This window comes from Malus domestica, chromosome 16, assembly GCF_042453785.1.
Source record: "Malus domestica chromosome 16, GDT2T_hap1".
NCBI classification, from domain to species: Eukaryota; Viridiplantae; Streptophyta; class Magnoliopsida; order Rosales; family Rosaceae; genus Malus; species Malus domestica.
In genome coordinates, this window is record NC_091676.1 from 31,098,949 (window position 1) to 31,113,555 (window position 14,607).

General features: G+C 33.2%; 1 long non-coding RNA gene and 1 pseudogene across 1 annotated transcript; one reads left to right on the forward strand and one right to left on the reverse strand.

Moving 5' to 3' along the window:
• The first annotated feature begins 271 nt into the window (after window positions 1-271).
• Window positions 272-900, forward strand: LOC114821918 (uncharacterized). Its single transcript, XR_003769768.2, has 3 exons — window positions 272-408; window positions 498-578; window positions 671-900. It is a non-coding gene; the product is annotated as an uncharacterized lncRNA (long non-coding RNA).
• A 3,441-nt stretch (window positions 901-4,341) lies between these two features.
• LOC103431934 (uncharacterized) lies at window positions 4,342-5,262 on the reverse strand (annotated as a pseudogene).
• Between the last annotated feature and the right edge of the window lie 9,345 nt (window positions 5,263-14,607).

A 14,607-nucleotide genomic window follows, 5' to 3' on the forward strand; every position in this document is an offset into this window, starting at 1 on the left:
ATCAAATGAAGTACATCAACGACCTTTGCTCTGGTAGGTTCACTCAATGGAAGAGTGACCTCCACAAGCATTATGAGCTATATGGCGGTCAAGAGGTCGCTCTAGAAGTTGGGTGCCCTATAGAGTTGGTGGACCATCAGAATGAATGGCAGTAGCTCTTCATCTATTTTCAAGATGAGAAATACATGGTATGTATAATATATATTTCAATAATATATTAATAAAAAAATTACAATTTTAATAAAATTTTCCTTTTTTCATTCATTTGTTATAAATATCTAAACTAATACGTTTTTTTAATTCAACAAAACAAAAATGAGGGCAAACTCGATCAATCGATCGAAGAAGTAACTTCTTTACCTATCCAGCTCACGACGCTTCTCTTATATGTTGGAGGAGTGACGTAAGGTAATCGTATATTTATTTTAAGTTTTCAATCTTTTTACTCTTTATTACACAATTGGTAATCTATGTTAACACTTTTTAAATTTTTTTAGGAGGGGTCAAAGTTTCTTGAAATTGACATGTTCAAGGAGGTGTACGTTCGGCCTGGGGATGAGTTGACGAAGCAGCTTCATGTAAGTTATTTCAATTTTTTAATATTGAATTAGTATTAATATTAATTACATGTATATTCAAATTAATTTGTTTTTTTTTTTCAATTTTCTAGTCCACCATGGTGTAAAAGGGCCAGACCGTTATGGAGAAAGTGGCTTCCGAGCTTCCCCTATAGACCTCAATTGAGGAGGTGTTTCCCCTTGAGGATTGGTAGGGATTTTACTATTCATGTGAACGGGCTAAAAACTCCTATAATACTTGCAAGAATCACAAGGTTATTGTAGTATAAACGGATCTCGCAAGGTCGTTCTCCACAGGGATTATTAAATAATTCGAAACTAATCAAATTTTAATTAATTATTGTAAAGTAGAAATTGAGGTGATTGATTTTATAACCTACTTAAATTAAAAATGAAATTAATTAATTAAAACAAACAATCTGCAATATTAGAACTGGGGGAAAAAGAAAACAGTTTTGGAAGAATCAAATTAAGAAAGCACTAGGGTTCCACCATCACCTAGCAATCCTATGAACTTTTACCAATTACTTATGATCTACACATGCCACTTTGAAGGTTAGATTTTCCTAATTCATATTCTACTTGTAACCACCAACATAGAATATATATCTAACATGCAACTCGTCCGGACGTTCGGATCAAATCTGAACATGAAAGACTCATTATCCTTTATGAAAATCCTTTGAAAAACCATGCAATCCTTAAGACGTGGTATTCACCCTAAATGAAATTACAATTATTAATCACAAGAAGCCAGCGTCAATTTCAGAGAACCTTCCGACCAAAATTGCATCAAATTACTTTTCTAAAGATCCTAATGGTGATCAGGCATTAAAACAATTAGATAGTTTTTATCTCGGTGATTAACAATTCAAAGTATGCATGCAATCAATCATAAGCAATTAAATAAAAATCACATATTCATGCTAAGACTCAAGGCTTCGCCCTAGCAATAGAAATTAGTTACGCATATTCATAATTAAAATCATAGAAAATATTATTAAGAAAATGATTGAAAACACCTTCAAGTAAAAAATCTCCAAAACCCTAGCCCTTCTATCTGTCTCCAAAATTGCATAAAATAAAGCGTACCTCAAAATTGTAGACGGCCAAGCAATATATCTGCTAAGCCCCACACAAACCCTAGGAAACTAAAATTAATAAAAAAACCAATAAAAATAGAAACATAACCCTAAATTAAATGGTAAAATTCCCCTAAAATCTGAACAGCCACGTTTTGGACCCATAAGCTACTCCAAAACTGGCCCAATATAGCTGGATTTAATGTTTGGAATATTCTGAACACTTCTCCAGAAGGCCACGAACCCATCTGAGGTCATCTTGGGCTCTAAAAACGCAATTTAAGCTCAGAAACATCATTTTCCAGCACTGCGCACTGCTTCTTTATTCCATCGCCAGAAAATAACCGCTAGGTGAAAAAATCCCAAATTTTGATACGATCAAGCTAAGTGACTCACGAACGTCCTTCAACTGGAATTACTCCAAAATTCATCCGTTTGGTCCTGTTTTGCTCCAGAGGAAGTCGAAAGTCCTATATTGAAAATACAATTCAAAGTATCAAAATTCTTCTAAAATATTAACCAAAATATACTAAGATTAGGGTAAGATATATAATATAAAATCTACTCATCAAGGATGCTGGGTTTCAGATCATGACAGACACACTTGATCAGACCCTCGGTCGTCAGCATGGGAATGTTCACCGGGGGCTTAGGAAAGCTTGCCGTCGGGACTCGTCTGCCTCATCCTCCAAGCAAAGAACTGAAGATGTCGAAACGCTGATATCTAAAGTGGTGGACCTAAAGGAGACGATTGCGGCCCAGCAGTCTCAGATTGCGGCCCAAAATAATTTGATAAACCAAATACGTCGTGCACGTCAAATCTATGGCATTCACTTCCCCGACATTGAACCACCTCCAGAAACGACCTCCCAGCCCCCCAGCGCAGTAGCAACACCACTAGTCGGTGATTGTGACGTCGACGACTACCTTTTTTAGTTTTGTTTTAAATTGTTTTCAAATTTAAAAATACTTTTTTCCATTGTATGTAAATTTACAATAATTTTTTAATTCAATATTCTTCTTTACATTTTTTATTTTTAATTTCATTAAATTCATTTTTACATAAAACAATATTAGCAACATGTAAAAGAAAAAAAATAATTAAATAAATAAAAAATTATTTAAAAAACCAATTTTAAAATCTTACTGTGATGGCCTCCATATTCGCGCAGGAGTTTGTGGGTCGAACCTGTATGTTTGCCGCTCAAGAGCTTGGGGATCGAAACCCAGTTTCGTCGCTCGGTACGCGCAACGACCACCAATTTCGTCGCACAATCTTCATTTTGCGCGACGAAGAGTTTTTCTTCGTCTCTCACACTACTACAATATTAGCTTTAGGTGTCAGGTGATAGTGGCGGTTTAATAAGTCATTATGTCAGATAAAAGATATGAGACACATCATTCAGTTAATGTTGGATAACAATGAAATCCTGTCGGTTATATTCGACATAAATTCTTGACGAATATTTAGTGTCTGATGCAACCGCCATAAAATTATTATAACCACCAGTATTTTTGAATTCTTTTTTTTTAAATATTTTTAACATATTCCGACTGTTTTTAAGTTGATGATGGTGGTTCTAACCGACAGAAATTGACTATTTTATTATTTCAGTTTCTGGTAGCTATTATTTTAGTATTATGACAGTTATGAGCATAAACAAGAGCTTATTTACACTATTAGACAACTAATTACAAGAGGATTGGTAGTAAATCACTGTTATGTATATTTCGCCTTTTCAAATTAGAATGATTGCTGATGAACAAATTATCTTCGCATTGCAACGGCCAGAATAATCTCTTAATGTTTTTTTTACTCATGGTCCCGTTACCTAATCTCTTAATGTTTTCTTTTTGCGATTTTTTACACATGCTATCTCGGAGTATATACAAACATATTTGACGGTTAGATCGTTGAAACTAGTTTCGTAGAATGCATATCCTATCAAATTGATAGATTTAACAAACACTTACACTACTATGAAACCATTTATTAGTGTCGCTATAATAACCGACAAGAAACGTATATTACTGTCAGATTTTGCTGAAAATCCGACAGAAAATGGATGTAGTGGCGAATTTAATAAGCTACCGAATTGTCAACTTCAGGAAATGAATTTTTCGACAAAAAATACTCTAAAACCAACAGAAATTGTGTCGAATATAACCGACAGAGAATATATTAATAATGAAGAAATAAGAGCATTCTATGTCGGCTAAAACCGACAGAAAATATATTAATAATAAATAAATAAAAACATTATTGTCGGATAAAACTGACAGAAAATATATTAATAATAAAAAAAATATATTGATACATGCTTTTATTAATAAATATATTAAGATTGCAAGTGGAGTTGGCGAACCATTCTCAGAACGCATGCTTTTATTTGATGCTTCTTTAGGACGGATACGAAATGTATGCTTCTTCGTCCAGTAACTGACTTTACTTCCAGCTGTGATTCCTAGACTTTAATTTGCTTTGATTTTATGAACGCATTAGTCTTAGAACAAGAATCGTTGCAGCCAGAGTGGCTTTGTATCAATGTAACCTCAGTATGCTAGTTATTTAGGCTTTTGGAACAATGGACCGCCTACACAATGACCATTCATTTTCCCTCCCCTTATCACACGGAGAGCCTTGGAGTACTTAAGGTTAGTCGACTGTAACTGGTTGCATGTTTTTGGCTTCCTGCCTCAACTCTTGAAATAGATAAGCATTCGCAAATTATGTTCTACCTAACATTTACTACATTGGAATTGGATTGGGCAAAAACCCCCAAAAATCAAGTAGTAATTATCATAAACACACTACAATTACAAACTGAGAAATTCAACTAAACGAAATAAAAATAAATAAACAAAAAAAAGGAAAAAGAGAGAGACAGAGCAGAGCTTACAAAATTACAAAGCGAAGCCTTTCAAGTACTCAGGATCGCGCTTAGCCCTCTCCTGAAACTTGTCAAACCACCGGTGCAAGATATCCATCGGCACCACCAGCTTGCTCCCATCCACGCCGCAAAACGACTGCATAAAATTGAACAGATTCTCCCCAACTTTCATCATCAACCTCTCAATTCACTTCTCAGCGGTGACGTCCAACGACGACAGTGTTGCCAGGTCCTCTACCGACACACCGATTTTGGCCGACAGCGGTGCCGCTTGGGCTACGTAAGAGCAAGGACCGTCGACGGCCTAGCCACAGTGATGGTGCCACAGAAGAATAAGCCAGAGCCCAGGGACTGGATGTAGACGGCTAGGGCTTTGTCCGACGGGAGTGTGAAGTTGTTTCAGAGAAATATGCAGAGCTCGCGAACTTGGTCGTATACCTCCCCTACGCACATTAGAACCATACGTTAGAATGATAAATTGCGCCGTAAAAGAAAAAATTGGAAAAAAAAGGGAAAATAGGGAAATCTACAGACGAAGGTGTTCATGTCGAGAATCCAATGGAAGGTATCGATCTATGAGAATGAAGGGATGTCCATTGGGAAGCTGCGATTCCAGAAGACGACTCCGAACATTTTCTTGACTCTGTTGTGATGAAAGAGGAGACTAGAGATGCGGACAGTAAATGAGGAGAGAAGAGTAAGAGAAGGAAATGAAGGAAGGAAGGCCGAAGGGAGAAGGCGCAACGAAGAGATGGAGGGGTTTTATTTTAGAAAATTTTTATTATTGTCGGTTAAAACCGACAAAAATACTTTTTAAAATAAAATCAACATAAAATTTTTATTATTGTCGGTTATAATCGACAGAAAAAAATGGCGGTAAAAATCCCCCTAAAATTTTGTTACGATTTTAAAAATAAAATAATAATTGTTTGGTATAATAAATAAATAAATAATATGTATTTAAATAGAATACGTTTTTAGAAATTAAATAAATAATTGTTTGGTTTAATAGATAATAACCCATGTAAAATATGCGGCAAAGAAACAAAAAGATAATTGTACAATGAAAGTGTCATCACATAAACTAAATATTGTCTAATCAATACTTGAAAAACATAAATACAAATTTACCACAAATTACTTTTTCCACTTCAAAATTTAGGGAAATTTAACGGAGATATGCATTCTACGAAACTAGTTTCTATAATCTAACTGTCAAACTTGTTTGTAGATACTACAAGATCACATACGTAAAAAATCACAAAAAAAAAAAAACATTCAGAGATTAGGTAATGAAACAAAAGTTTTCGACGGTTATAAACGAAAAATCACAATTTAATGGTTATTTTAGCTTCGGTTTTGATGATTTTTTTACAGCTACACTCCTCAACCCTATAAGAATGCAATGAACGAATTTGATCTTCAATTTAAAATATTTACGCTAGTGGATACCACAAAATCTTATTTTATACTTAATGGAAGTATAATATTACCTCTAAACGTTTGTTTAATCTACCGTTTTGACGCGATATGCATTCTACAAAACTTTTTTCAATGATACAACCGTCAAACTTATTTGTACACAATCCGAGATTGCATAAGTAAAAAATTGTAAAAAACAAACATTCAAAGATTACGTAATGGAACAAAAAAATTTTACAATTATAAACGAAAAATCACAATTTAACGATTATTTTAGCACCGATTTTAATGATTTTTTACAGCTACACTCCTCGACCCTATAAGAATGTAATGAATAAATATGATCTTCAATTTAAAATATTTACACTATCTTATTTTATACTTAATGGAAGTATAACATTAACTCTTTAAGTGTTTATTTAATCTACCATTTTGACGCGATACACATTCTACGAAACTTTTTTCAATGATCTAACCGTCAAACTTGTTTGTACACACTCCGAGATCGCATACATAAAAAATTACAAAAAACAAACATTCAGAGATTAGGTAACATAACAAAAGTTTTCGATAGTTATAAACGAAAAATCACAATTTAGCGATTATTTTAGCTCCGATTTTAATGATTTTTTTACAGCTACACTCCTCAACCCTATAAGAATGTAGGGGTGGGTTCAAAAAACCGAAAACCGAAAAAAAACCGAAAACCAAACCGAACCGAAACCGAAAAAACCGAACCAAACAAAAAAACCGAACCGAATTGAAAAAACCAAACCGAACCGAATTCTTTTGGTTCGGTTCGGTTTTAGTGATCTAGAAACCAAACCGAACCGAATTAATTAAATTAATTTTTTATTTAATTATTTGTTTTGGGTATTATTTTCTAAACCCAATTTGTAAGTTAAAATGTGCTAAACCCAATGTGTTGCCAAACTTTAAGCTCAAAATATTTTTAAAAGGCCTATAAAAACTCTAAACCCTAACCTATTATTTCTCCCCCATATAAGGTTCCGGAACCAAACCTCCTCCTGAAGTACCTACATCCATCTCCATAGCACTGTCTACTTCTGCCCCAGCTTTCTTTTCCAAATCTACTCTCATATAACATGTAACATAATCCATAAAAATTTATTTCGGGTAGATTACTTGGGTAATTTGTGATGGAAAAGAATCCAACACACACTAAATAAATCCACCCACGCATTACGTTTACTAATCAAGTTGTCAACATGCAGTTACAAGAAAACAACCCTGATCTTTGAACAACATCATACAATTAAACTTTTCTAAGTCATTTGTACGATTTTTGTGTTGTGAGGTTGTTAGTTTGGACTTTGGAAGACTTGATTGATGATTTTAGTTCAACTTTAAATGTTTATTTTCATTGTCTTTGATTCTAGTTAGAATGCTTATGTTATGATTGTGTTGGATATGTTAAAATTTAAAATTTCAATGTTTTTCATTTTTTGAAAAAATAAAAAACAAAAAACCGAAACCGAACTGAAACCGAACCGGAAAAAACCGAACAGAAAAAAACCGAAAAAAAAAGAACCGAACCGATTTAAACCGAACCCACCCCTATAAGAATGTAATGAATAAATGTGATCTTCAATTTAAAATATTTACACTAGTGGATATCACAAAATTTTATTTTATACTTATGGAAGTATAATATTAACTCTTAAGTGTTTATTAAATCTACAGTTTTGACATGATACGCATTCTATAAAACTTTTTTCAATTATCTAACCGTCAAACTTGTTTGTACACACTTCGAGATCGCATACGTAAAAAATCACAAAAAACAAACATTCAAAGACAAGGTAACATAACAAAAGTTTTCGACGGTTATAAACGAAAAATCACAATTTAACAATTATTTTAGCTCTGATTTTGATGATTTTTTACAGCTACACTCCTCGACCCTATAAGAATGCATTGAACGAATTCGATTTTCAATTTAAAATATTTACACTAGTGGATACCACAAAATCTTATTTTATACTTGATGGGGAAGTATAACATTAAGTGTTTGTTTAATCTACCATTTTGATGCAATAAGCATTATATGAAATGTTTTTCAACGATCCAACCGTCAAACTTGTTTGCACACACTCTCAGATCACATACGTAAAAAATCGCAAAAAACAAACATTAAGAGATTAGGTAACGGAACAAAAGTTTTCGATGGTTATAAACGAAATATCACAATTCAACGATTATTTTAGCTCTGATTTTGATGATTTTTTACAGCTACACTCCTTGACCCTATAAGAATGCAATGAATGAATTTGATCTTTAATTTAAAATATTTACACTTGTAGATAAATCTTATTTTATACTTCATGGAAGTACAACATTAACTCTTAAGTGTTTGTTAAATCCATCAATTTGATAGGATATGCATTCTACGAAACTAGTTTCAACGATCCAACTGTCAAATATGTTTGTATATACTCCGAGATAGCATGTGTAAAAAATCGCAGAAAAAAAACATTCAGAGATTAGGTAACGAGACCATGAGTGAAAAAAAAACATTCAAAGATTATATTGGCGGCCACCCAAAATTTTGCTTTGTTCGTGTTGGTTACATCAGACAGGACCATGAGTGAAAAAAAAAATATTTAAACCATGTGTTTATTAGTGTTGCATACCCCTCATCATTCCAAATTTAAACCAAAGGTGAAAAGCTACATAATTGAAGTGAAAAAGATCATGATCTATCAATCAACCAAATAAAAATGATTACCAACTTTCATGCGAAGTCACCCTCCTCCTATCTTAATCATACCAATTCCAAAGGAGCAATGGCAAAGCTACAGAGACTCAAGGAGGAGTAGCCGCCCCTCCAGTCATCAGAAATCTCCACTAAGAATGAGGATTCCGCCCCTCTGATCTTCTAAACCTGCTGGTATTTAGGCTGGTGCGTTGCAATTCTCTGTTAGGTTTTAACGTTTTCAAGGAAGAAGATGACCTAATGTTGTTTAAAAATCAAATGACGTCGTCATATGCTATTGTTTATAAAGCTCTGTTCCCTTAATGAAACGGTGTGGATTGGTGGGTTATTTTTAGTTTCCTTTTTATTTTTTAATTTATTGATATGGGCTTCCTTTCCAACCGCACTAACGTTGGTTTAGTTGATTAAACATTATTGCCCAAAGAAACCAGCCCTCCATTTCAATTATCTTCCCTCTATCTCATTTGTTTAGACTAAAGAGCAACAATAGGTTGATGTTTGTTATTGTTCCCTTTTAATTCTTGTTATTATTTTCAAAATTTAAAATTATTTCATCTTGTATTCTTTTAATCCTTGAGACATAATGATTTTGAGGACTTGTTTCCTGATGAACAAAAGTTTTAAGAGAAAAGTGATATTAATGTTCCTAACTTGATGGATTTACATTTCATACCTGGAAAATTAAAGCATAAATCTCCAAGACTCACGAACTTCAATTACTATCGTGTGGACCTCTATTTTCCTTTATATGCAACTTAAAGAATTGAATGATACTTCAATGAGGTAAATATCAAATTGCTTCTTTTGTATGACATGTTTGAGCCCGGTGAATAATTTTACATTTTTTGGCCAGTAGATCATTTCACCCAACCTTATCCTCAAGATTTTAATCATGTGGACCTCAAAATTCTAACACAATTTGATAGTTATATTCATGATTTGAAGATGCATAGTGAGTTTTCATTATCGAAAGAAATTAGTGATCTTTCAAAGGAAATGGTGAAGGCTAGGAGGTGTGAAAGCTACAAGTTAGTATATAAGCTTCTTACATTAGCTTGGGTGGAGAGAGCATTTTTTGCTATAAATATTGTCAAAACACCATTACGTAACAAAATGGGAGATCAATGGTTGAGTGATAGCTTGGTTGTTTACATTAAGATATATGTTTTTGTTTTTACTAATAATGAGCCTATTATGCAACGTTTTTATGTAATTGTTTGTATTCAGGGCCAGTCCTGAGTTTTTGGGTGCCTAGTGCGAAAGTTCAAAATTTGCCCCTTTTTAATACAAAAACATATGTTAAAAAAAAATATTTAACGAGGGCTAGAACCCAGTCGAAGTTGGGGGGCTAGGCCCTCACGCCCAAATTATATTACTTGAGAAAATATACAACGGGGGGGACATAGTACCTAAACCCCGACAATCAAAAGTACAATCATATACAACCACATCATTTTGTGACTCTTCACCAACATCATTTTCTCTCAAATTTTCAACCAACTCATTCTTCGTAGAAAAAAAATTATTAAGAGATCCTCTTAAACTTTCAGCAATTTCGTTATCCTTTGCCCTTTTTTTCCTTTTTATATTACCAGAGAGTTGTTTCCTAAAAGACATGGTTTTGATAATTTGTTTGTAAAAATTACCTACACATAATATAACAAAAAAATTTCCTATTAAAATTATCATTCCAAGTCCAACACATATTATATATTATAAAAACAATAACATCTATTATATATTATAAAAGCACTAACACATATGGTCTAACATATTATAAAAGCACTAACACATATGAAATCAAATAATTCAATCAATCAAGAATTCAATCCATCAACAAGAACAATTATATACATCAATTATAATATAATTCTATGTCACTTGTAAAATTTAATTTAAATTATGAATTAATAATTCAAATTTTAAAAATTAGTTTATCAAATTACCTCAAAAGTTACTCAGGTTCGTGAATGCACAATGGCAACTGGCGACAGGGACTTGTGGCTGAGAAAAATAAGGATATGTGGGCCTGTGGTGTCGGGGTTAGAAGCTGCAGCAGCGCAGATGGCAATGGAGAAACAATGAGGTGGGTGGGGTGGGAAAATAACAGACGGCAAGTGGGGGGAAACAAAGGGGTGGGGAATTGGGAAAAGGGGGAATTAGGGTTAATGGTGAGGGGGGACCGGGGACAAGTGGTCCCTTTACATTGTTGTTGTTTTATTTATTTATTTTTTTTAAGGCCAAAACCTGGGCCGGTCCAATTATATATATATATATTTAAATCCTGCAAAACCTGGGCCCTTCCCTTCATTGTCAAATTTGGGCCTCTTGCCCTCCATTCCCTATTTTGGGCTCTGAACAAATATATATATATTTTTTATACCTAATTATTTGGACTTTTTTTTGTGCCCCTTTAAATTTTAGGTCCTGGACAATGGCCCTGGTTGCATTGGGCCTTGGCTGGGCCTGTTTGTATTGATTAATTATGAATGACATTAATATTGTCTACTATCTAAAAGGGTTGCCTACATCTTTTTGGAACCTTTTACGCTTTTAAATTTTGCCTCTCTCTTCGGCACTGCAGAGGAGGGAGTGCTTGAAAGTAGTTCCACTTTTCCTAGTTTATAAATTTCAAAATTGAAACATTATGTGTGGTCGGATAGAAAGTATGGATCTTTTATCGCAATAATTCACCCAAAGTGTAATTTTTCATCTTCTTACTTTCTTTTCTTCCCCAAACACTGCAATTAATTACAGTATGCTTGAACAAAAAGTGCTGCCAGCGAAAAAAGAAAAGAGAGAAAAAATATTGTACGTGGCTAGTAACAGAGTACAATGGTCATTCATGGATAGAACTTTGAGAAATGAATAGTACGTTGAGAAATGTACAGAAAGCATGAACCATGCCGCATATCTAATCTTATGATCATAAATTAAGAAGGTTGTGTGATAATCATCTCTCTTTTGATATTAAAACCATGTGTTTATTTATTTATTTATTTTTAATCAATATAACATTTTAAAATAATAAAATAGTCAATTTCTTTCGGTTATAACCGTTAAATTGTGATTTTTCGTTTATAACTGTCGAAAACTTTTGTTATGTTATCTAATCTCTGAATGTTTGTCTTTTGTGATTTTTTATGTATGCAATCTCGGAGTGTGTACAAACAAGTTTGACAATTAGATTATTGAAAAAAGTTTCGTAGAATGTATATCATGTCAAAACGGTAGATTAAATAAACACTTAAGAGTTAATGTTACACTTCCATTAAGTATAAAATAAGATTTTATGGTGTCCACTAGTGTCAATATGTTAAATTGAAGATCAAATTTATTCATTGCATTCTTATAGGGTCGAGGAGTGTAGTTGTAAAAAATCATTAAAATCGGAGCTAAAATAACTGTTAAATTGTGATTTTTCGTTTATAACCGTAAAACAATTTTGTTCCATTACGTAATCTCTGAATGTTTGTTTTTTACGATTTGTTACGTATGCAATCTCGGAGTGTGTACAAATAAGTTTGACGGTTAGATCGTTCAAAAAAGTTTCGTAGAATGCATATCGTGTCAAAACGGTAGATTAAACAAACACTTGAAGTTAATAGTATACTTCCATTAAGTATAAAATAAGATTTTGTGGTATCCACTGGTGTAAATATTTTAAATTGAAGATCGAATGCATTCATTGCTTTCTTATAGGGTTGAGGAGTGTAGTTGTAAAAAAATCATGAAAACCAGAGCTAAAATAACCGTTAAATTGTGATTTTTTTTTTAACCGTCGAAAACTTTTGTTTGGTTAACTAATCTCTAAATGTTTTATTTTTGTGATTTTTTATGTATGCGATCTTGTAGTATCTACAAACAAGTTTGACAGTTAGATCATTGAAACTAGTTTCGTAGAATGCATATCTCCGTTAAATTTGCCTAGATTTTGAAGTGGGAAAAGTAATTTGTGCTAAATTTTTATTTATGTTTTTCAAGTATTGATTAGACAATATTTAGTTTGTGTGATGACATTTTCATTGTACAATTATCTTTTTGTTTCTTTATTGCATATTTTATATGGGTTATTATTTATTAAACCAAACAAGTATTTATTTAATTTTTAAAAACGTATTCTATTTAAATACATATTATTTATTTATTTATTAAACCAAACAATTATTATTTTATTTTTTTAAATCGTAGCAAAATTTTGGGAGGGAAATTTGCCGCCAATTTTTTTTTATGTCGGTTTATATTTTAAAAAATATTTCTGTCGATTTTAACCGACGGTAATGAAAAAATTTCAAAATAAAACCCCTCCATCTCTTCCTTGCGCTGGTGCCTTCTCCCTTCCCCCTTTTATCCTCTCCTCATTTCTTCTCATTTTGTTCTCTCCTCATTTACTTCCAGTTCAATACTTGCAACTAAGAGCCTATTGGAAAGGACAAGGTGAAATAATTCATTCACTTATGTATATGCATGTGCTAGACATGAGTTCAAGCACAGTTGTCACATTGCCAGATTCAATTGGGAGGCTGAAGCTCTTGCACTACCTCGATTTATCAACAACTGAAATCAGAAAGCTCCTTGATTCGGTATGCAACCTCTTCAATTTTATTGCTCCTTCCTAAGCAATCTAGCTGACCGCTTTTTGTTTAACTGGAAAATCACTGTTATGGTATAAAGAATAGTGCTAAGAGATTCTTTGAGATATTTGGTCATGGCCAAGAAGAACAAGAACCCAAGAAGGGGAGGGTACTATGGCAGTGCTTTTGGGCAGGCTGGTAAATGCTCTGGTAGCTCAGAAAGAATCAACGTAGAAGTTATTGGCTTTGAGGATTCAAGTGCTCTGACGAGGAAATCTATTAGTTTGAATTCTAGTAACCGTGATAGTTTTGGTGTGCCCATACAAATTCTTCCCCTGTCAAACATGTTGTCATCAGAGAGGAAGGATTTGAAACATATGTTGAATATGGAAAATGCATTCAATGCAGGGGATATGGAATTTTGCAGAAAGTGCAGTTAATATGGAATATGTAGTGAATATGGAAAATGCAAAAAGTGGTTTATATATTTTTTATTATTAATATATTTTCTGTCCATTTTATCCGACAAGAATGCTTTTATTTATTCTTATTAATAAATTCTCTGTCGGTTATATCCGACAGAAGTTTTGTCGATTTTAGTATTTTCTATATGTTTTAGCCGACATAAAGGCTCTTATTTATTCATTATTAATATATGCTCTATCGGTTATATCCAACACAATTTCTATCGGTTTTAGAGTATTTTTTGTCGGAAAATTCATTTCCTGACGTTGGCAATTCTGTCACTTATTATATCCACCACTGCATCCATTTTCTGTCGGATTTTGCTTAAAATCCAACAATAATATACGTTTCTTGTTGGTCATCATAGCGACACTAATAAATGGTTTCGTCGTAGTGGCAATGTCTGACGTCACAAGCTTTGTGCGACGCTCTCTTTGCCGCCCAATGTTTCCAGCGACGGTTTTGGACTTTGCGGGATGCTTTCCCCTTCGTCGCCCAAGAAGTTATTCTTAGTAGTGTGAGATTAAAATAAATCATTAAGAATGCTATTAACATGAACAATGAGGAGTTGTATTTTGAAATACCCAATCAAAAATTTCAACAATTCCCCACATATTTCAAAATACAAATCGAATATCAAAAGGAATTTGAGTAAGACAAGTTTAAAGAGGACAAGGAATTACCAAAGGAAAATGAGAATTCAACACATTAGAACTGGTGTATTTTGGACTATGAACCAGCCTTAGGACGAACTAGCCGTAACTCACAAAAATTTTATGAAAATTAAATTTTCTATGAACCAATATTTATTTGCCTGAATCATAGGACTAACCATCCACATTGAATCCTCGGAATCGA